Source organism: Leptinotarsa decemlineata, unplaced genomic scaffold, assembly GCF_025532065.1.
Source record: "Leptinotarsa decemlineata unplaced genomic scaffold, Ldec_3_MD MMD2_tig00026354_RagTag_RagTag, whole genome shotgun sequence".
Classification (NCBI taxonomy): domain Eukaryota; kingdom Metazoa; phylum Arthropoda; class Insecta; order Coleoptera; family Chrysomelidae; genus Leptinotarsa; species Leptinotarsa decemlineata.
Window position 1 is genome coordinate 11,626,385 of NW_027412702.1, and position 25,493 is coordinate 11,651,877.

At 32.9% G+C, this 25,493-nt stretch overlaps 1 long non-coding RNA gene across 2 annotated transcripts; it reads left to right on the top strand.

The window, feature by feature from the left end:
• Positions 1–484: 484 nt before the first annotated feature.
• LOC141486428 (uncharacterized) lies at positions 485–1,667 on the top strand. Of its 2 annotated transcripts, XR_012467832.1 has the most exons (3): positions 485–595; positions 657–724; positions 1,240–1,667. It is a non-coding gene; the product is annotated as an uncharacterized lncRNA (long non-coding RNA). The 2 variants fall into 2 exon arrangements; XR_012467831.1 differs by having other exon boundaries at positions 485–724.
• The last annotated feature ends 23,826 nt before the right edge of the window (positions 1,668–25,493 follow it).

The following is a 25,493-nucleotide window of genomic DNA, read 5'->3' on the forward strand; positions in this document are numbered from 1 at the left end:
TTTTATAATCTAGTTTAACAAAAATTTGAAAAGATGGATCAGGATGCTCATTTAAAAAGAGACGTGCAGCATGTGCAACTGCTTCGCATCCCCCTGGAGGTCCAAAACCAAATTGAACAGGACGAAATGAATTCCCTAAAAAACCAGAAACATCAATACAAAATAATTTCGCTACAAGGCGACGAAATATGGTACCAGTAGCAATGGGGTGAATGCCACCATCTTTTTTTTAATGCTATCAAAGAGGCACCATACAAAATAGGACAAATATCGGGATTCAGTCGACCGCTCAGCAAAAAGTTACACAAGGAAGTCAAAGAAGACAGGAGCTTTTCTCCTTTACAACCAGAACTACTTTTTTATCTTGTCTTGTAAATGGGAAGGTCTGAGGGAGTCTATTCCTCATGCTGAACCAGTGCGAATTGATCTGATTGCTTTCAATACATGTTTTGCATCAACTTGAAGTGGAGTACAGTTCGTGTCAGGTATAGGTTCTTGACAGACGTCAGCGGGATGTTTAGCTTGAAGTTCAGTTAACGTAATATCATCAAAATCTGCAAAACTGTCCGTTGAAGTCAAAATATGGATTGCCGAAGTGAGATCGCCATCCGAAACTTTATTTATTACAGATTTTGAGAAATTTGTTTTCTTTTTAGATCGACTCTCGAATTTGTGAATGGAAATTTCTGGACAGGTATTGGAAATGTTCTTCTTGATCAGTGAAGTGAGAGACTTTTTACGATTTTCTTTATGTGGTGGAAGACAAAAGCATCTGTATGCAAAACAAAGCAAATATTCCCCGTGATCTAACGAATTGCTCTGAATGCATTCATCAATAGCTTGCTCAAAACTTCTGCAGCACACATTCTTGCTCCTCTGGGAATTCTCTTCAATATGTGAGAATGGAGCTTGTATAGAGGAAGTCTATCATTGATAGCTTTGGTAGAACTTGCACCAGATTTTAATTCAACATTCGGACTCATTGTACAGATTTCGATGGAGAGGAAAATGTTGACTCAGATTTATGAATTTTTGAAAAGTGGATTCTCAAACCTTTTGTAGTTTTGAATTTCTTATTGCAATATTGACAAAACGAATATTTTGTACTTGCATCGTGTTCAGTTGTAGAAGATAGTTCCTCTGTAATCTGCGCATCATGACTGCTAGATAAAGTTTACTTTTCATCTCTGAGAATTCTATCCTGAAAATTTTTCTCTACAGCAGGCCTTGTTGTTTCAGGTGTAGTACATCGCATTGTCATTACTCCTCCGTCTTCTATCCAGTGTTCAACATATTTCTTCGATGGTTGTGACAGCATTCGTAAATCTCTCACGAAAGATGTGTGCTGTTTGGTGATGTGGATTTGCATTTTCGACTATCGATAGAAAAATGGAGAAACAGGGACTCACGAATCGGAGAAGAATTGGTTTATAACGGAGTGCAAAAAACTTGACATGTCACTTTGACATGTCATTGAAAACATGTGTAAACAAAAAAGAGTCAATAGAAAAAAAAATTTCAAAAGTTTTTCTCAAGAATTTATAACGAATAATCCGAAATCTACAATCATTATATTTCCAATCATTTCGTTTCCTGAGCTACAAAATGTGCGTTTCTTTCTATACTTGCGAGTATTAATTAATAAAAATAACTAACGAGCAAATTAATAGGTTTATTCAATTTTTTTAATCATTAGATATTCAACAACCGCCCACTTCTGAAATGCTTTGTTCGCATGACGAAAATTCAATCCGAAAAAATGGTCGTGACTATCATAACCTAAAATCTACAATAATCGAGCAAAAACGTGGGAAAACGTTGAAGTTATCGGACCGAGAGTCTCTACCAAATATGAACAGACCTATTATTCTAGATCGAGAATGAATATGTTAAATACATGGTATATGCTCTATGGTATAAAAACACTCGTTAGTCAGTGGGCCTACAAAAAGAAAAAATATCACAGATTCGAAACTCTCGTTATGAAGAATCAAATTAAGTACTTCCTTCATGTAAATCATAAACATCTACCCACTATTTCTTTAATCACTGATAACCAAACATTTTGATGATTAGCAATATGAAAATAAAAAGAAACTTCCATAGTAAGAAAAAATACTTCTACATGTAAGAACAGTTGCTAATAATTTAGAAAAGTATGGTAATCGTCAATAATATTTTCAAGGTGATAATCAACTGTGTTTTCTCTGATGTAATGATTTCGAAATTGAGAATTTTGAAAATATTGGATTTGAATAATTTCTACACAAAATTTTGGTATCTACAGTACAATTCCATAATAGTAGGCACTAAATTCTTAGAAATATTATTGCATTTATACGAAAAAATTGTTGTCAAAGTTGTGACTTTATATGTTTCATCTTCATTTTTCCTCATCTGTTTAGTATAATTTCCGTACGCCACTGCAAGAGACAGATTAAGGCAAAAACGTCATTCATTTCTGAGAGTTTAGTGCATACTATTATAGTATCATACTATACTATTACAGTATCTTTACTTTTTTAATTCTATTTGTTTAGGTTTCCGTTATCTGTGTACACTCTGCATCATTGAAACGTCTCTTCTTTGTATTTGTATTTTTTCAGTATCAATTTTATAACACATTCCAATCATATTCAAAAAACAGAACCCAATATGTCTTTAAAGACGGTTATTCATTTGAACCTTATCCAACACCTTCTGGAGTACCACAAGAGTCCCATCTAGGGCCCTTATTTTTTATTATCTATATTAATAACATCAAACAATGTTTTGCGAATGCCAAGTTTTTAATGTATACTGTATGATTTGAAAATTGATCTTCAAATAAAGTCCTTGTCAGATTGCTTGACTTGATTCAGAGTGACATAAATAATTCATTTGAATTTTGTAAACAAAATGATTTATATCTCAATTTTTCCAAATGTATTTGCATCACATTTACCCGCAACAAAAATATCCACACATTTTCATATCACATAAATAATATCTTGCTTTCACGAGTTAATTCATTCAAGGATTTAGGAGTTATTTTTCACTCCAAACTTATTTTCAATGAACATATAGATTATGTTATTAATAAAAGTAGTAGAGCTCTGGGATATGGCACGAGAAAATGTAAATTTTTCAATCAAATGAATTCAATAACATCTCTTTATAATGCATTTGTTTTGAGTAAGTTCTAATCCATCGATTAGGACTCTAAAATCGATTTTTGAAATAAGTTGCTTTCAAAGAAGGTATTCGAATCACTGGAAACGATGATATTCTGCGAATTAGACGAGACCTACAGTTTGTGTCGTTGGAACATAGGCGTATCATATCAGATATTTTATTTTTATAAAAAATAATAACAAACAAAATGAATTGTCCATTGTTATTATCAATGATTTGCTAAAATGTTCCGAAAAGAACAATAAGAGCGCACAAATAATTCATATTACCCTTTAAGAGAACACAGTTTCTCGATGCAATGCGATACTGTGTAGTGAAATTTTCTGTTTGTATCCCGAATATATAAATAAATGAATAAATAAATGAATGCTCTATTGAACAATGTTAATAATTGAAATTGATAAGTTAATATTATTTTTATGAGTGTCATTGATATGCCATTAGTTACGCTAGATTTTGTCAGTTTTTGAAAATGAGTTTTTCACATCAATTTCCATTGAGGGTGGCAAGGAAAAGAAATGAATACTGTTGAGGTGCAGGTTTCTAAAGAAATATTTTCTTCTAACAATATTATCTCAATAATCATCACTATAGGCATTTATTGAGTATATTCAATTAGTGTTTATGCTTATTTTGAGTTATTATACTTGTATTCGCCAATGGTTTATTGTAGTAATTATAAACTCAACAATATAGTTTTGCTTGGTTTATTGTTCAGTATATGTTGATATCTCTGCATCTATTCTAAATGTGTATTATTAGTGTACTTTCTCTCAATTTTTATGGTTTATCATTCATTGGAATGACTTATTTTAGTGGAATAGTTTTTGTTTGGGGAGGAAATGAAAAATTTCGAATTCGTTGATATCTGTGGCTACAATAGATTTTTTCTTGGTTTGTCAAAGCTCATTTGAAATCACCGTGAATAACAAAGTTATAATTTTCATATTTGTTATTGAATTCACTCATCAAATCGTAAAAGATATTCCCAATTCCCAATTCCTTTTATCCCACGGACTAAAAAATACGGTGTGTCTAAAGCCGTCTAATGTGAATGAAAATGCACACAGAAATAATGAAAAGGTCAAATTCATTATTTGTGCTTAACCAGGTGACATTCGAGTCACTTCCGCTTGATCGGGTCATAAAAGATCGACTTTAAGAAACCGGAAGCTCGTTTCACCTTTGTACTCTCAAGCGTAATCGTACGTATGTGATAATTGGATGCTGAGATTTCATGTAACATTGAAACGAACGTTTTTTCACGTGCAGTTTGGTCGACGCGCGACGGTTACTATGCAAAGATGAAAAGGAATATTTTAGGTCAAGTCAATAAAATAGCTACATGGCTGCTCAGGCTGCTTCAATTCCTCACTTTGTACCAATCGTTATTTCAATGAAAAAAAATTATCTGAGGTTAATGTCTTGTTATTTTCGAAAAATCATTATCATATTCCTTTTTTTGTTAAAGATTTTCTTGCCGTTCAAAATATGAGGAGCTGTCAACTAAACTTGTACTCATCCAAATTCTTTGATGATTTTTTTGCCACCTATTGAGTACATTGAGTACATTATTAAGTACATTAAGTACATATGTGAAACAATAAGTTGTGAACCATACAAAAAACGTACTGCTAGACATAACTGCAGAGAAACATTTAGTGAAAAGCTGATAACGCTTCAATTTTGTAAGAGGCAAAAGTTTCGACCCGAAAACCATTTCAAAATATTCAACTTTTCTAGCAAGTATATCAACCATCAATTTTTATTAAAAACAATTTTCAATTTCCTGTCCCTTGCTGCTTTCATTTTGAAAATCGGCTCACTCCTTAAGAAGATATGAATCTTGGAATTGATAATAATATTTTTTCTATAATAATTTAAAATAATAATTGAAAACTTACTCTATTGATCAAATAAATGCTGGACATGTTTTGGCTGTCAACTTTTATATAACAGTACAGATTATATTAAAACAACTGTCGTATAGTTTGTAGTACTTTTAGTGTCACTTCGCAAGTCTTCCAATATAAAGGATCTAAGTTGGGTCACCATGGAGGCCATTTTGCACCCCCAGTTATTTATATTTGAAAAAAAAAATAATAACGTACGTTTTGTGAGTTATTTGCAGAAGTCTCGTTGAAACATTATTTCCTTTTTAATGTATGCACAACTGATGAGATCTATGACGGGCCGAAACAGCTCGCTGTATGCTGTTGGAATGCTTTTTTGGGCTTTGATTTCAACTAGTTCTCTTACAGTGAAAGCTGATGGTAAAACAGAGAATACATCTCGTTCTGAGGTTGATGTCGAAGATTTGTTCTTTGATTGTTCTTTGATTCTAGAAATGCTTGCATGGTTCAGCCTAGCACCACTGATGCAACCTATGGCAGGTTTAAACATCGCTGTATGGTGTTGGAATGAATGCTTTGTTGGGTTTTAATTTCACCTGAAAGTTACGGTCCGGCCGATATTTGTCAATATCAAAACTCACTAACACTAAAAATGTATTGTGCGAATATTATAGAATATTGTATCAGTAAGTACACGTCCTTTCATTCCAGAAATTTCCTCTCAAATTCTCGGGAATCTGAAAATATCCAAGCAAAGTTTTCCAGAATATCCAAAGAGAATTCAGATCCAAAGCCAAGAACTAACCATCACAACTAATAGAGGACGTGCAAGTTACTGTTAAACAAGAACTAACCATCACAACTAATAGAGAACGTACAAGTTACTGGTGAATAGAACATTTCTCTTCCTGAAAAAAAACATTGAATTCACAGGTATATTTAGTTCTTCATTATACTTTTCATATTCCTAGTGAAGAGATTGATAAAAAACTCTGCTTTTCTTCACATAAACTGACTTTCGTTCAATACTGTTTCATTTAAATTTCTTATACTGAGTGTTACTCATAAACAACCCATGTTATGATATAAAACTTCCACGGTGTTAGACATATTTAGGAATATTTCAAACATATTCAATGAATGCCAAAGAGAATTGTGAACAATTCCTAAGAAAGACTCTTATGGGGATAAATGTTCATTATTTATTGATTCGTTCCAGTAACGTTTGTACATTATAAATGCATTTTTTCCATTAGATCGTGAGTAAGTTCCGGTCAAGACAATATTATCCTCAATCGAATATCTGGATACGATTCGTTTTCGATTCTAGTCGTTTTAATTGCAATGAATCGTAAAATTGAATCCGAATAGCATCGAATTAACTCAAAATTGACACCGTTCACTGCATCACAATAATTCACGAACCCATTCCATTGATCAATTAACAATTGAGGTAACAACCTCTGCCCCAAATATTCCATTATCGAGTCCCGAGCAGACAGCTGTCCGGAAAAAAGCACCGATTTTCATATAGGCGTTGCGAGAGGTGTATTTACAGGTATAATATTAATCGTATATTTTACCATATAATTTTTATTCATCCGACTCGAATTACAATGGGTTAAAGGTTTATCAAAGGAGGTTTTTGTGAGCCGTGTTCGACTGTTATTTAGGCTGTCATCGTTATCGGCGGATCTTTAATGTATTTATTATATTGTTTTCTGTGTCCCCAGTGTGAAATTTAAACAGTTATATCCCTTTTCTTCAGGATGTGCTCGAGAAAGTGGGATGAAGTCACAACTTGTGGACGTGTATACTTCTCGCGATGATGCTGATAATGATAACATACAAAATATTTTGGAGAAATAAAAGTCGGCTTCAAAAAGGTACGCTGAAAAATTAAATGGGATCGCTGTAGTTTATATTCGTCTGAAAGTCTTTTCCACAAGAAATTATTCTTGACAAATATAGTTTTGTATTCATGTTCATGTACTCCTATCTAAGGAGAATCAAATAGGCAATCAAATTCCATGAAAGTATCCATAGAGGAGGAGCCAAAACCTTTTATTCGTTCTTAACTGAAACTAACACGGTTAACTGTACTTTTACTGATGAGGAGTTGCCAATTAGTGATACATTTTCTCCTGATTTTAAAAAAGTGGTTTATATTCTCCAGAACCTTAAATAAATGCTTTTATGAAATCCAGAGTTGAATGGCCATACAATAAAAAAAGAAAAATTTGAATTCCTGGATACATTCGCAACTCTGGAATTAACAAACAGTCACATGAGAACTGTGAAACGGAATAGATTGTATTATTATTTTTTATGTTCAATTACCATTTTCGATTGAAAAACCGTACATAAGTTGGCCTTCTTTATTCTGTGAATTATAGACTGTTTGCCTTCATTTGCAGTACCTATAGAATAGAAATTTTTAGAATAGAAAAAGAATAGAAATTTATTTATACTGAACAACAAACAGAATGGTTTCCTCTAACATGATGCACAGATTTTTTAAAGTTCGTTACATATAGTATTCATTAAGTACCATTGACACAGTTAAAATCGATATATAATATAACAATATAAAACAATAAATAATAAAAGTACCGTAAAAAATTTAGACACATTTAAGCATTCGAAGGAGTTGTCCATCTGTAATACTGAAAATATTCAGTTCACCGTTCCTCACCATTTTGTTAACGGTTTCGGGACATTGTTGAAGAGGAGACAAATTGTTTGAGACACGAAATAGATTGTCTCTTCTTCTCAGTCTTACGTCAGGTACAATAAAATCAATAGTATAGAGAATTTCAGATACTTTCAGCTTTCTAAGAATGTTAAAAACAAAAATCACTTCCGAGGACTTACGACAGTCTTTCAATGGTTGCATATTAAATTCTTGTGATTGACTAGAATACGATACCACAATACATCGAAAACATGTCGATAGTTCATACTCGAACCTCTCTTGTGAAATGAATTTTTAAAAGCCACTCTTATATTCAATTTTTTAAATGATCGAAGCAACCCATTGGTGTATTTGGGTTCATATGGAAGCACTATGAATTTTAAATCTTCCTCTTTTCGAAAAGTCGAGGCATTACGAGGATACTCCTTGAAAATTTTTTGTAATTAATTCATCCACTATGTTTGATGGATACCCGTTGCTTTCAGCCACCTCTCTAACAACTTTTTCCTCAATCTCATACCTTTCTTTGTTCAAGGGAAATATGAGCAGTCTATGGACAAGAAATTGTGGTCCCGCCATTTTTGGTTGTGGGCAATGATGGGAGCTGTCTAGAATATAGTTGAAAGTGCTCGTATTATTTCTATACACATCAAACTCTACTCTAGACCGTTATCGTCCGAACATTTAAAAAATTGAACATTAATAATAATAATAATAATAAAAAGGGTTATTCACGAATTTTTACAAAATAAATTTCTCAAATACACAGTAACACAACATATAGATACAGCATACAAATAGGTAGGTATATAATGAAAATAGGTATATAGTAAAATTGATGTGTGAATAAACAAGTGCAAAATCACTGAAGCAGTCATTAGGCTGCTTGTGCGTGATATTCATACTACTAAAAATAAACTTTGTCACAATAGTGTGTTTCGCATCATTGTTGGTAGGTATAAGTATATTGTCATATTCGGTATATTGAGACAATCATGTGTATGGGTCATATTCGGTATATTGTCACTTTCGGTTTGCTTCATTTCAATAAATTATAAAACAAGGTACACTCATTTTTCATTATCCATAACTTAAGCTTACTTTTATAATAATAAAAGAAATATTTTTAAGGTATTCTAGTATCAACGACCATAATCTGGGCGCGACATAATTTGTGTTCCTTTGGCCAATTGTTTTTTCACTTCGAGGAAAAAACAGTTCATCATGTCTTCTCGTATTATGAGTATGCTTATGATACTTCAATATTATTTTTCCTTTTTTTAAAAATACAAGAATTTTTTGACAGAAAAGTTGACGAGCATCCATTATTTGAGTTTCTTTATACAGACTTTCAGAAGAATAGCTGATATTTTTTCAAACATTATTTTCAAAATCTACTTCTGTAATACGTTGATTTGGTCTATGAAACAGTCTCTCACACCACCCCATCCCAAAATTCCATATGTAAATTGTGATTGTGCCAATGCGAAATAAACTGTTTCAAGATGTTTTAGATCGAAAAATGCTTTCAAATATTTGAATTTTGGAAGTATTCCTCGTATTTTATCCGACAGATGCTTTATTTGAAGGTCCCATCTAAAATGCCGATCTATCATTATTCTCAGATATTTTATGGATTGGGCTTCAGAAATTTTTGAATCTAGACCAACATCAATATCTCCCAAATGTGGCAATCCTGATGAATAGGAACAGAATGGTAGATAACAGCTCTTGTTTAAGTTGAGAGTAAGTTTATTGTACTGAAGCCATTTAGCTATGTTAGGAAAAGTATTCTCTATTTTTTGTTGAAGTTCATTCCAACTGTTTGCTTTATAAGTAACAACAGTATCATCTGCAAAACTAATGATTTCCCCCAAACTATCTACGTTAAACAGACTATTTATGTATAAAATAAAGAGTACTGGCCCCAAAACAGATCCTTGCGGAATACCATGAGTTATTTTTCTAAAACTGATATATACCTCATCAATTCGCACCTGTTGCGTTCGTTCTAACAGATAATCTTTTAATATATTATAGGCGTTTCACGTAATCCAATAATATTTCAATTTATTCAGTAACTTTTGGTGACTAACTGTATCGAAGATTTTCGAGAGGTCAAGAAAGATACTTATTGTTGGCACTGATTTATCTAGGGAATCGTAAATTGATGTTGTAAATTTGTAAATAGCATCCGTTGATTCCGTTGATTTTCCCTCTCAAAAACCAAATTGATTTTCAGACAAAAGGTTGAACTTATTCAGGAAATTTGTGAGTCTGGATTTTATAACATGTTCCATAATTTTTGAAATATTGGAAATTAGTGAGATTGGCCTATAATTCCCCATTTTCTTTTTTCCCCACTCTTATATAACGGCTTGACAATAGCATGTTTCAATACCTTTGGAAACTTTCCTATATGAAAACAATAGTTGATCAAAAAAGCTAGAGGTGCAGCGATTTTGCTGGCAACTTGATTTAGAAGTTTGGAGCGAATATTGTCATGCCCTGGAGATTTTTTCAGTTTCAATTTTTTTATCACTGCAATGATCTCTGTTTCATTTGTTGGATTCAAATATAATGTGTTTTTAAGACTGCTTATATGTTCATTATAGTTATTAATAGAAGGAATTTCATCTGCTAGATCATTGAATGTATTGGCAATTTGAAGTTTATCAATTATGTAACCCCCATTCCTTGCTTCAATAATTTTGATACCTGCTTCAGGTTTCGTTTTCCCACTGACCTCGTTAATACACTCCCAGAGAGCTTTTTCTATTAATTTTCTACAGTAATGTTTTTTGGCATTTTTCATTTCCCTATTCAATAAGTTTCTACACATTCTATATTGTTCTTTCACCTCAATATTATTTGGATATTTTGTGGTTAATAAATAGATATGGTTTTTTTCATCGATTCGATTCAGTAGAGATTTAGTCGACCATGTCTTTTTAAAGGTGTTATGTTTTTTCTTAATTTTAATAGTTTTTGTGTTTTTCTCAATGTATTGTTTCTGTTTATAAATTATATTTTCTGCCATAATGTTTACGTCATTTTGTAAATATACACATTCCCAGTTCTCTTTGGCCAAGTCAAATCTCAATTTATTGTAATCAGTATATATACCTTTTACATTCTTTTATTTCATTGTTTCGTGTTGAATTTGCATCAATTTTGAGAGTAAGTGCAATTTGTGCATGATCAGTAATGTAATAATTGAAAATGAATGATTTAATAATTATTTGATTGTAAGTATCTTGCTGCAGACGAAGAAATGATCCAAACAGGAGTCACTGGGTATCCTGGTTGGTTCATTTATGAAGGAAACATACCCAAAACAACTCATGATATTTTTATATTCTTCTATGTAGTCATCGTGTTCCAACAAATTTATGTTCATATCACCAGCAAAAATATCCAATTCATATTAGAGTGACTTTCGAAACTGCAAGACAAGACGTTGGAAAAAGAAAATTCTGGGATTTAAGAAATAAGCTGCGAGAATTGAGGTGAAAAATATGTTGGTCAAACCAAACGGACTGTATTAGCTCGCTACGAGAAACATGTTTCGCATGTTCGGATTCATAAATAGGAGAAATCTAGTGTCAATCAACATGCCATAGAGAAAGTGAAAAATATTTAAAATTTTTGAGATTGGCATATGACAACAGGTTTCTGGATGCCTCGAAAGCTTGGAAATCGAAAAGCACGAAATGAGTTCTATGAATAGCGACAAATGTTTTATTTCGAACAATCCTTTGTTTGGTTTTATACGTAAACATTCTGAATAAAAAACAGATAAATATTAGAGATAGTCACTTAACAACAAACTAGATGTATCAAAAAAAACAACATATCAACAATAACAGGTAGTAGTAAGGTAATACTAACCAGTAGTTAGGTACTACTAATAAGTAGTAGTTAGGTCACTATAGCATATGAAAAACAAACACAATATTATTGATTATTAGTGATTATTATTTTTAAAATTGAATATTTTCTGTAACAATTCTACCTTTCTTGGATTGTGCATATTAACTTTATTAATTAGGAATTGTGATAATAATAATAGCAAAAAACTCATTTTTTACAATTTATAATATACTAGAAGTGATAAAAATAATGGATACAAAATAAAATAAAAGAATTAATGGATATTTGAATTTAATGAGGTGTACTTTGAATAAAGGTAGTTCATTATAGTAGGATAGACCTTCATTCCTATGGAAAATAAAAATCAAACCGATCCTTTGCCTCCGCAAACTCCAGAGCTAATCATTTCCACTTGGGCAATACTACTATGTTCTTACTAAAATAAGAAAATAGCAAGAGTATGTCATAGTGCTTACATATATTACAGTATAATTTGAATCCTATTGATTACTACTGCCTGAAAATTTCCATTTGAAAAATTTACTACATCAAAAATGTTCTCCTTTCTAGGATCAAACTCATTAAATTGGAGTACAAACCTACCTGTACCTCACATTACCTTACTTGAGATCTACCTTCATCTCTATCAAACAACTACTTCTATCTTCTTTTATTTCTTGGAAAAAGTTCTTTCAGTTTGGCCAATGTTGGCCAATATTGGTCAAACTGGAAGATATTTCCCCAACAGAATGAAAGAATTAGTTTTTTGAATGAGAAGACCAATCAAACATTTGATAGAGCACAAGTTGAATCATGATTACGACATTACGGCAAAATGTTTGAAACTTATTGGTTCGAAATGCTCACAAATCAATAGATTTGAGATTTTGGAAATATTACTTGAATAGATTTCAATTATTCCCCTTCACTGAATTTGTTTTGTAATGAAGAAATTGTTAATTGGGGTAGATCTGTAATTCTTTTTCATAGGAAAGTACTTATTTCGACAGGACTTTTTCCTTTCGTGTAATTCAATGTTCATGTGGAAGTAGTTGTTTCGGAAGACTTCCCGACTTCCAATTTGTATGTGAAAGTATGATCTACATATCTCTATAACGAGTTTTTATAGTAGTTATTTTATTTTTTCTTTTTTTAGAAATTTCCCGTATTTTTTGTTTAATGATGGAAAAGTAGAAAGTCAATATTTCCTTTTCGATTTCAACAAATAAATGTATTGATACATTGACTCTTCGAAACAACATTTGCTAAGTTATCAACAGCAATATCATCATTATTATCATTTCTTCAACCAAAACCTCAAACGAAAGCACCTAAATAAATATGAAACCCATTCAGGTCCATCACAAAAACGTACTTCCTTCCATTCATACACGAAAATTTATGGTGGATGTATAAATCTTACCAAAGTAGAGGTATAACAAAAAAAAAGTAATTAAAACCATGTTATATTTATTTTGATTTAGTCGGTCGTAACCCGCTCGGATGAAAGGAAACGGCTGTAGTTGTTTTTGTCACTTGTTGGTACTCATATCCAGGTTAACATACCATGCAGAAGGAAAGTGGTACATACCGAGTGGGAGAAAAAAATAATAATAAATCTTCCGACGAGATTTATGGAATGAGCCTCAATTTCAGATTTCAAATGAAATTAAAAGTGGACACCAGGAGAAAAGTAAATTCATAAAGATTTTACTCACAAGAGACCAAATGAAATTCAACATTTCATTTGATGAAAATTAGTAGAAAGTAGAAAACAGATTTTCAGTTATTCAATTTTCCACGATACTGTTAGAGCTATGAAATATTACTGTAGGAGTGAATATCAATTGGATTTCATAGGATGAATGTGACATAATTCACTGTATTAAAATTGATGAAATTCAAGAGAATTCGAAAAAAACTATTTGCAGGGCAAAGTAATGAATACATTACAACTCAATAATCTTGGTGAGCTTTCTGAATATATAAAGGAAAAGCAGTCCGTAATTGAATTTATTTTGGGATAATTTTGCATTTAAATTACTCGTCGAATATAATCTAAGAATGACCAAAAGTAGGGATGTGATAAAATAGTATTCATTTCGTTGAAAAAATTATTTTGATTCAAAATATTGCTGTATATCTTAATGCTGCGTTCAACTCAAAATGATGAAATTCCATTTTTATATACACACCAACTGAACCAATGAAAATATCAAAAGTATGAATGAATTAGGGGCCTAAAATATTATTTAGATCGCTGCCAGCACTTAAAACAAATATCTATCAACTATTAAATTATGGCTCGATAGCATTACTGGAACATTCCTATAAAATATAAGCCCCTAGTCTATTTTATACGTGTACTCGATTCCATTCTGTTGATTAATTTCTTGTATATGTATAACATCCTAAAAATTTTTGGAATCGATTCATATTTACGATTTTCTCTTTATTTCGTAGTTATAGTTAACTTGCATCTGATAGATTGGCAATCTTGATATTTGTCAATGTCGTTATTAATTTTTCAGTTATCGCCACGGATTTGTACCGAGGACCATTCTGGTTACAGTCATTTTGATTTTTTTTCTTAGATACACTGGATTCTGACCAATATTTCAAAATGTTTTTCCGTTGACACTACACCGTCACATTAAAAAAGTTTAATATATAAGTTTGAAAATGTCCTTATAGGATGAAACTGCAGTAACGTTAGTTACAAATAAAAGTGGTAAAAAACATAGAAAGTCTCAATTCTCTTTTCTTCATTACTTTCATTACTAATAGGGACCTACAATAGTTATTCATATCTTCAAGAAGTTGGGATCTTCGTATCTTCTCCCAGGGAAGAAAAATATAATCTTGCCATTGACTTATTATCACATACCTACTTCTTATAGATGAATGAGGTTTGGTACTTATTTTAATTCAAATATAATTGCAATTGAATATAATTTTTAAGAGAGATCCAATTTTGAGAATATACCTTTTTTTATTCTCAGGACCCTTACAAGAAATCCTTCTAATCTTCAAGTCAGCATAGATTTGATATTTTGAAAGGTAATCAAACAATTTTATTATGTTCAAATTTAAACAAAAATATGTAACAGCAGAGCTTCATTTCTACTTGGAAGCGACAGGAAAGAATATACAGTGTGTAAAAGCCAAATTGAATAAATTCATCATTTAGGTTACTGTACATATCCAAAAAAATCCCGAAACACGTCAAATGTAAATTACAATTTGACATTCTTCAACGAAAAAATGCCACCCCTAGCTTCAACACCCTTCGAATGATAGGTACAACCCCCAATTTTTTAAATGGGAAGTATAGGTTTGTGATATATCGTTTGGAAGTGAGGATTTTCCGTTGACCAGTAGCGGTAATTTTGCCGATTAGCATAACCGTCAAGAGACAAAGTACACTCATCAGAAAACATAACGTCTTCTATTTGGGTGATATTGTTATGGTCGGACGGTATCCGGTCGGTTCGACGTGGGTGCTTTGTTCACTCACTAAAGTCGACCGTCGTGTTGGTCGCTGGTTCAAGTCCCAGGCTGAACGATCGATTTTCATTTGCTATCGTCCAACCCGTGTTAGGAATCTCACGAAATCTGTTTTTTCCGTTAATCAGCTCTCAGAAGTTGAGAAAATTGTGCGAGCTAAGGACCAATGAGGTCTTATCTTTTAAGGTGTGATTCCTAACACGGTTGCAGAATAATCCCAGCTTCAACCAGATAAATTCTCTCGAGAAAAATATCTGGTCGAGGCAGGAATCGAACCCACGTGAGTCGGGCGCACTACCACCCCGGTCAATTCCACAACAATTCAACGTTGAAAGGTAAGACTAGTTCGCACAAGTTTCGACTTCTGAAGGTTGTCGTTCGTAGGGGTGCGACAGCTGGTTAATGGAAAAACAAATTTTAAAAATATTTTTCAAACATGTCCATCATTTGCTCACAGAAATAAGTTTCTCTATCAAAATCGTCTTCCATGAGCTACCAAGTAGGTATCATTTTATAGGGATTTTATTTTCTTTCAATATGTTTACTATAGATGTATGGCTAACATTGAATGTAGTGGATGCCTGTCTACTAAATGTATGTGGGTTTTCCTCAAACTCAAGGATTACATCTAATTTGAGTTCATCACTCATTGCATTGGCAGCTGCTTTTTTTATCGGCCCCACATGACCAAGCTCGCGAAACTCCTTCTCTGTTTTGCTTATTGTTTCTTGAGATATGGGCGGTAATTTAGAAAATTTCTCATGAAATAGGCTAGCTACTTCTTGTTGTGTTCGTAACCAATAATTACGTAACCAATAATTTGTAAAACTGTTATTTTATACATTTCCATCAATCTAACCATTTGTCAGACTTGAAGTTAACGAATTTTAAACTTAAATTGAAATACTAACAACTAATGTTGTAACATACAAAACAAGTTGACAAGACGTTTTAAACTAACGTTGCCACGGAAATTATTTACAGTTTTTTAAAAGATATCATTTAAAAAGAACATTGTCAATATCTCAACATGAAATAAGTTTTGAGTATATTGCAATAAGTTTTGGGTGTATTTTATCGAATTTCGTTAACCACATGATTTTAATTTATTTTATCTTGATTGTTGCAATAAACTTGACAGCGATACCATTTTTAAATAGAGAATAGATAGACCTTTCAAACGATATATCACAAGCCTATACTTCCCATTAAAAAAATTGAGGGTTGTACCTGTCATTCGACGGGCTTGAAGGTAGGGGTAGCTTTTTTCTGTATGTCAAATTATAATTCAAATTTGACATGTTTCGGGATTTTGTTGAAATATGTATCGTAACAGAAATAATGAATTTATTCCATTTGACTTTTACACACTGTATAATATCGACCATCGAGGGTTTTTCCTTTTTATAGTTTTATGCATGTTTATGCATGTGCATATAACATGCAGTTATAATCTGATATTATATAAATGAAAAGTGGAAATTTCTGTTGAAAATATTTTCAATGATAAGTTTGATTAAAATTCGTAACTTATTTTTCTCTCTTCTGTACGTCTAGTGATATTTTTTTGACTCACCCTATATTCCCACAACCGATTGAATCTCATAAAAATCTGGTGGTGTTCGAATACTAAATACATAATGACAGGCTGGGTATCCGGAAAAGGATATAAGGTTACCATCGGGGCGAAACTACATCCATGCTTATAGGTACACTTGAACATAACAAAAAATAAATTGGTTCAGAGATGATGTAGCAGGTAGCGGCGTATATAGGATATTTAACGCAGATTGATATATTCTGGTAGAACGTCCGGTTGAATAGTTTTTATCCATGTTTTTCTGAAAGGAAGGCCTATAAAGAAAATAAATGTATATACTACGTTAGTTAATTGATTTTTACACAATTCATAGTTATATCATTGGACTCAAAATTGTAAATTTCGATCACCAGATAAATAATGAGAAAACTACTCGAGAAGGTTTTTTATCAAGAAATATTCAATATTTCACTTTGAAAATTTGTATGAACATTTCTTAATCGAATTTTTGTCTCTCATATTGAAATGAAGATGGTAACAATATATTATATGTCTTTCATGTTATGGGTACTACTAGATCCATTTTGAATTTAATGTTTCCAGTTCTCAATAAAAAGGCAATGAAAGTATCGACAGCTTGAACGACAATAAAAGTTTTTCTTTTTCTTGCTTCCTGCCTTTCTATTTTCCGTTTTTTTTAATTAGCTAAACAAGCTGACATTTTGAAACCTCTGATGCATTGAAAACACTTTTTTCTCACTAGAACAAAAATATTGCTTTTCGACGAGTGTTTTGCTAACCAAGTTGGCATCAAAGAATGAAAAGCATGTGGTTTCACGAAGATAAACCAATATTTAGGCCAAAAAAACTATCAAAGAAAATCTAAGGTCCGTTATGGATCCTAGAAAGTCTTCAGCAACACCTGGGGTTGGTCTACATTGGAACCACGAAAAGAATACAGTGATACTCGATAAAACTCAAAATAACTATCCAAGAGTAAATATAGCAGCAATAGAAATTCAAAAACTTAGGTATAATTTCAATAGAAAAGAAGAGGAAATGAACATTAATGAAATCTGGCTGCCTGTACATAATTGTACATAAACAAGTCAGGTAATCCAATCGAGAGAAACGAAGTGCCGTCCACCTACGATAATATAAAACTGGAGACAATTTCCAGCATTGTAGTTTCTGCCTTGAGAACGACTCGAGCACCAACTCGAACACTTAAACTGTTAGCTTATCGCCTCTGATAATGCCTACCGCAGTAGTAGACGAAACGCATAAAAAATCTGCCGGCCACGACCAAAAAACTCGGAAAATAGCTTTGACACAAGTAAGCATAATTGGGAGATGACTATTACAGTTGAGTCATTCCCTAGAGATAGATATACCAGTGAAGATATCTGTCGTACTAACAGAAGTTTGGTACAGTAGTTTGGTACTACATGTTCCATTCGACCACGTTCTGCTTGACCGAATTTTGTTCTCTCTAATCGTGGCTCCGGCTGTGAAAGCCCATATTTTCATAGTAAATCAATTATAAATGAAAAAAGGTGAAATATCAAGGGAAGAAAAGAATATTTTCGAGACTCACAATAACTTGAAATATAGAATATTGTAAATGGTGAATGAAGAATTATAATGATTTGATAATAAATTAATTAAAATTTCTTGCATATGCAAGTCCTCGCCATAAATTCTTGTATTCTAACAGAAATATCAATTTGCAAAAAACCGTATGGGTTTGAATTACAAAAAATTTTAAAAGATCAGAGCCTCATTTCAACGTTAATATACAGGGTGATATACAGGGAAACCCAAGTAAAGTGGACCATTATTCGTATTTGTAGAACGAATTGACATATCGATTTGAAAATTAGGCAGTGTCTATTGAGGAATATGGTCTATGATTCTATAATATTTTGATGAATTCAGTATTGTCAGTTGTACCATTTTTTTCAATTAGAACATCCACTATATTTTGGTGCTTGTAATCTGTGATTTGAATAGGTATAACAGAGTTAACTTTCAATGAAATAATGTATCTGAAAATAAAAAAATATACAGGGTGCTCCATTTGACATATGTGATTTCTACGTACAATTTCATGGAAATAACGGTAACAATACACCTTCACTTATGATCTCTAAATTCGGTACAATTGTCACCCTCAAAGTTGATACAATTAACTTCAGAACTGACATATTGCACTCCTCAAACTATTTCAGAATCATAGACCGTATTTATTATTTGCCAATACCAAATTTTCAGATCGGTATGCCATTTCGTCCTCCAGATAAGTCTAATGGGTTTTTCCATTTCCAATTTGTAGGGACAGAGATCTTTGTTACACAATAAGTAAAATTGTGAAGTTTAACGAGTACTTGTTAATTTTGCAAAATGTAAATTTTTGTAGGCATCAAAATATTTTCATGGTTTAATTTATTATGTACTTGTGATGCACTGTTTGGAACCTTTGGTATAGTAATGAATATTACTAGAGTTTTTTTCCAACACCAAACCGTTATTTTAACACCTCGACACGTGTTTCGATCACCAAGTGAGTTTGAACACGTGCCGAGGTCTTGAAATAAAGTTTTGGTGTTCGAAAAAAACTCCAGTGATATTCATAGTTCAATTTGAATAGGGCATATTTTCGAGAGATTAATTTTTTGGAGAGGAAGGTTTTGGCTTTCCACTTCTCCATGTGGGGAACTTCCAAAGGAAGGGAGAAAGCATATTTTTACAAAGATGATAGCATCCGCATAATGGAACTAGTTGTGAATCCAGCAGAAGTCGCTATGAATTATTTATTTCCAGTGTTGATAAATCGATTCACTTTTCGTAACACTTTAAATTGTTTCGAGATCTAACAAAAGAAATCCATTCGTACTTATATAGGAAACAAGAGTTTAAATTCGAAAAATATTCACATTGAAACATCCGTGAATAATCTTGATATATTAATAACAATTCTACAAGAAGAATTTTAAATAACCACAACTTCATTAGACAGATATAATATGCCACATGATATTCTAAGAACTCTGTTGAATACAATATAAAAGATTGCCCAATACAACAATAACAAATATATTGACGAGCACGCGCGCATCTACATGTACTCGTATAATAATATCATTTATTATAAAAGTAATTCCACGCCTCTAATGGGCATAGGTGTGAATGGCGGTCAAAAATATTTTGACTTCAAACCGTACGTGGTCGATCGGTAATAGCGCCAATAACACACATACCCATCAATTTACTGTCGGAAACTTTTACTCCGAAAAAATTAAGAAATTTTATCAGATGGAGTCTCTCTTCTGCATTTTTTATAAAATACACATATTCAGCATGTATTTATGACGTAATGTGATGAATAATTCCAATAAACTAGACACTTCTCATTTTCCACAGCGGTTTATATGTTCCCCGGAGTATCACTGTCTCGTTAATACCAAAGGAGTGCCAAAGATGGAAATGAAGCAAACACTTTTGTCGATGGATAATACAGGCTGTATATGCAAAACGATTCGACTTCAATCCACATGACCTACATAAACTGAAGGTCAGGTGCTTTTGAATAAGTCAGCACAATAAATGAATTGATGAACCTACACGCTCACAGAGTTGTGATCACCTCGTTCAGTATACAAAATCAAGTCAAGTTCATAGGTTCCTTGGGCAGCTCTCTTTTACGATCCCATACCATGACTTTAGGCTTCATTCAGTACAATTCTGTTAACTCTTTGAAGACGCATCATTTTGGAGTTTTTTAGACCGAGTTGTTACAATCAACTTCTCCATAGGATTAGAGTGAAATTGGAATGACACATATTTGTAGCAGCAACTTTGCTCTTGAACGAGGTATATAGGTCCGACGAAAAGATATGTCAGGTTTAAGCTGATACCTCGGGGTAGACTTAACTGCTGCATCCAGATGATGTACAAAGCTTTCGTCTACGAGCCGTACATCCTTTCCGTAATGCCCACATCATCCTCTTTTGAGATGGGGCGTCGCTCTTTTGCCTATCACACATTCTATACCCATGACATGGGTGTATTCTTCCATCACCCTTGGGACTGATGATAAAATGGTCCTCTTTACTTATAACCTCAATGATATACTGGCTTACAGTAAACCAGCATAAATATTGACAGGTTTTAGCTATTCACCTGGATTCACTCAGGATAAACTGATCACCAAAAGTTTTGAAAACGATTCTTGCGCACTATTCGTTGCGACCAGGTAAAACGTGTTCAGCGAAATTTTTTGTTAAAAAAGGTTTTCGATTGTTCACCATATTTTAGTGAATTGCATTTCACATTATGAAGTTATTCAATTAACTTCAAAGTAATGAATGAGTCATACAATAATTAGAGAGTTTCTTTTGAATTCAAAGTCAAAATTTAACAATATTTCCATAATTTCATCATAATTTTGTTGAATTCGTATTTCAATTTGTAATTTCGGTAAAATTCCGATTTTGAACTCGAATTTTTATGAAATTATGACTTTGAACTTGTAAATTTTTTGAATTCCGACTTTAAGTTGAAAGTTGTTGTGAATTTCAGACTTTCAACTCGGCATTTCATGAAATTTCATATTTGAAAGTGTTTTATTAAAATTGTTCTGATATCTCGGAATTGTGTTAAATTCCGAGTTTAAATTCGGAAATTTACAAATTCTGATACAGATTTTTTGAAAAATTCCGACTTGAACTGGGAATTTTGTCTAATTTTGACTTAAAACTGAGAATTTTGTTAAATTTGATATTTAGTGATTTTTTTTAAATCATTTCATACGCCTTCGCAGATATGCAATAATAATATTGATATTTTATACGTTCCTCTTGCAAAATGTGCCTAATTTTTCCGTAGTACCAAAGCTGTCAATTCACCCATCAAACTATCACAGTGATAGAAAAGTCGACTTGCCGGAGAAAGTGAGGTTACGAACTTTCGGGATATCGCGCTCGCTCGAGGTTGGAAATAATTCAACAAAGTAGGCTTTGTGTTAAAATGGTCGATTCACTTCGATACGCCGCCCAGGGCGACAATTATATTACGATTATGTAAAATAATATCACGGAATTGTTGGGTGTCTCGTGTGCGAGTGATTTATATTTATAATGTTGGTATTTTATGCGGTGCCGTATTGATCATTCGGTGGTAACTTCACTTTGTTCGGTATTCGAGCTTTCTTCCGTGTTTGTTTAATAAAACATCAGCCACGACATGAGTGCCTAGTATATTTTTTACATTTCGCGGTGTATCAATTTTCAGGTGAAACACAATATATTTCCTTGAAGTTATAACAATAAATCTTATAGATAGAAGAGACAGATAAATATAGGTACTTTTTCGTCCAAGAACATTAAATTCTCATAAAAAATTTGAATATAACAAATATCATACACTGTATGTTTTAAATTTTGTAAAAACGCTGGGAAATAATATAACATAAACATTATAAATGATATAGCAAAGAGAATATCTAACAAGTTTCTTTAATCCTCTGTATGAGAAGCCAATAATTATAATACTTCGATGGAATGTTGATAAATATTTTTAAAAGAACAAAAAGTGATTTTTTATTTTTCCTTTATCGGATTTTATAGTTTCCAAGTCCGTGGGACCGTTTTGGATTATTTCTTATGAATCAGGTACACTCCTTCCAGAACTAAAATAACTGGGGCATTCAGAATTCTTCCTTGTATGAAAAGTTGGTTCTTATGGTTCAATTATACATAAATAACGAACAGCTCATTTTGGAAAGACAAATATTGACTTCAAAATTGTGAGCTTCGGAATTCCCAAAATGCAATACCGTAAGTTCTTCAAATGAATCTCTATAAAAAAGTAAATCATTTTGTTTTGAATTATTTCAATTCATTAGAGAAAACTCTGAGGAGATAACATTCTAATACCAATTTTTTGGTTGAAAATATTATATGTACATGAAATTTCACTCTGTTATTCATGAATGAACTGAAAATGTCATTGTTGTTTTGTAGACACAATCATTACGAACAAATTGACAGGTGATTTACTTGTTTTTTCAAATTTTGAAACATAGATAATGAGAATCACACCGCTTGATTTCATTGTCAGTGTCCTCGGCAAATGATACTTTTGTGAATACGAACAGCAGCCAAATCGGTCAAATATATCAATTAGAATTTCACGTACACCGTTTTTCGAAGATTTCGAGAAAAGAGTGAATTTCGGTCCCATTGCTAAACAGTGTAATCATTTGAATGTAAGACATGAGCTCGAAAGAAATTTCGCTTCAATATCATCAGGCCGAAAAATAAGATTCGTTGAATCGTTCAAGTCTCCTGACTGTTCTCGAAGGAAAGTTGGACACAAAAACGATCTCTTTTTCTCATTTCATTTTATGACTCTACTTCAAACTGTGAAAAATCATACAATAACTTTCTCAAGCGTAAAATGCTAAATTACTTCTAAATTACAACTATATTATGCTACTTGTATGCCTACTTCATTAATATGGATTTTTATCAAGTATCGGCCAGTTCTATTCAATTATTGAATTGTAATACCTTGGTGAATGCTCACTCAATGGGCTTGGTTTACAGTTTGGTAGTAATTTCAAATTGCAAAATAGTGTATTTCATTTCATCTCTATAAATAGCGTTGTTTTCCCGTGATTGATTATTGAAAATCGGATTTTCTAGGGCCGTGGCGTCACGGGCCTAGTCCCGCTTCTTGTTTGATTGATCAATAGGAACAATACAAATAATGAACATTGCCAAATTGTCAAATTCACGGAGCGTATACACAGTTTCAGATTCATTCGTGATTCAAAGTAAAATCACACTCACTTCCGACAACTAAATCTAAAAATGAAGTGTAAGAAATGCATTGGAAGGGATAATTAATTGATTATACATGGGCTCCAAATAACACAAAACGCAATATAAATCTTACTTTTGAAATATCTCCGACAGTAGACATTTTCATGTTGATAGCACAGACATTTTAATAATGGAAATGTATATGAACCCGTTCACGTTTAAATTCATGGAAAAATTCTCCGTATGAAATAAAATGTATTCGAAAACCATGGTTCTAACTAGAATTCAACGAGCTATATTTTTAAATGGTTCTTGAAGGCTTATGAACCCTAATAAATCAATTATGATTCATGCCACCCACCAAAAATAAGAAATTCAACGCTATATATTAGCCATATTGCCACCCAGTCCGCTATATCTCTTGAATGTATGAGACAATGTACTCTTTGTAATGTTTCATAACTTCGTATTTTTGTTAAAATAATTGACACTTGGCAACACCGCTGTAGACACGATCAATTTTATTGGTCAACAGACACGCGGCCAATTTAAACGCTTGCTTCTGGTTTTTTTTTCTGCAAATATAAAGAGGTGTTGAGATCGATTAGGCTGGATAAGTATAATATACCCCTAACTCGATCAGTCTATAAGCAAACCAGTATCATTTTCAATAGCATGAAACAAGCCCATTTATTGGAAATAAGCGCCATTTGAATCAGTATAGTTTCGCTAACGTAACACAAGCCGATTAATTCCGTCAGCATAAAAAGTGGGTTCTTGGGATTCGATGAAGTGGACAAAAGCCGTTTTTGCAAGGCCCTGATTGGCGACGGTTCTACCAGTGAGAAAGTTAATGAAGTGCTTGAAAAGATGATTGTCCGTTGGCGAGGGGTCTGGGGAGTATCGTAGCTGAGGCAGAACTTTGACGCTAAATTCGTTTGATTTTCGGAATGTGATTTGTGAAACGTGCGTTGTTGTGGAGCAGAACCGAACCTCTTCTGCTGACGCAATTTTTGGTACATTTCGTCGATTTTCTTACAATAGAACTCTTTTATGATGGTTTGGTCCGGTTGCAGAAAGTGATAGTGAATCTCACCAATCGCCATATAGCAACCGTGGTCTTTTTTGGTGGATGTTCACCTTTGAGAAGTGCCTGGGTGTGAGTCCATTTGGGTGTGAGAAGAATACATCGGCATTGAATTTGGAAGTCTATGTGTCAGTTTTTCTCAAAAGGAAAAGATTGGAAGGAGAAATATGCAGCTTGTTGCCGAAAGTATCTTGCACCAGTTGAATGCCAGTAACGACTTTTAGTAACCTCGAAATGAAATAAAACAAGCACAAACTTCGGCAGATCTAGTCATCGAAACTGTCGAGAAAGATCAAAGTTGCTGCTACTTGTCATTTCGATTTTACTCTCGGAGCAGATATTCGTGGGGAGCTGTATCAATTCGACATGGATACTCGAAAGATGATCTCCAAAACGTATTTCTCCGACAACAGGCAGGTCGTGGACTTTTAGGTAAGAGATGTATAAATAACAGAATGGAGCCTGCAGAGTCATCAGTAGTTTGTGTTCTCTCCTCTGCATGGACTACGAATATGACAAAGCAGTAATTGCTTTGAAAGAAAAATCGAATTTTCTTCAACATCATTGAAGACCTCGGTTTACCAAAGCACCAGAATTCAATTCTTGGTTCAATACGTATTCTCAGAATACATGTTTTCCGGGGCCAATGATCACCAATTATCGCCAATGACGTGCGCAATTTTTTCGGTAAAAAAGGTAATAATTACTTGATGTGGTGCTCCACAACCATCAATATAGAGATATGTCGTGGAAATTTCAGGTCCGGTGGGACGACTATACGAGGAATTTTCGAAATTATGCTTTCCATTGATCTTGCATAGAACGGATTCACAGGCTCTCATCTGTCGTTCATTGATTACTTCCCCACCTTCGAACATGTGAATAATTCTGTTAATCCAGAATGAATTCAAGTGGATTTTATAGCTGTTCGTGGTAA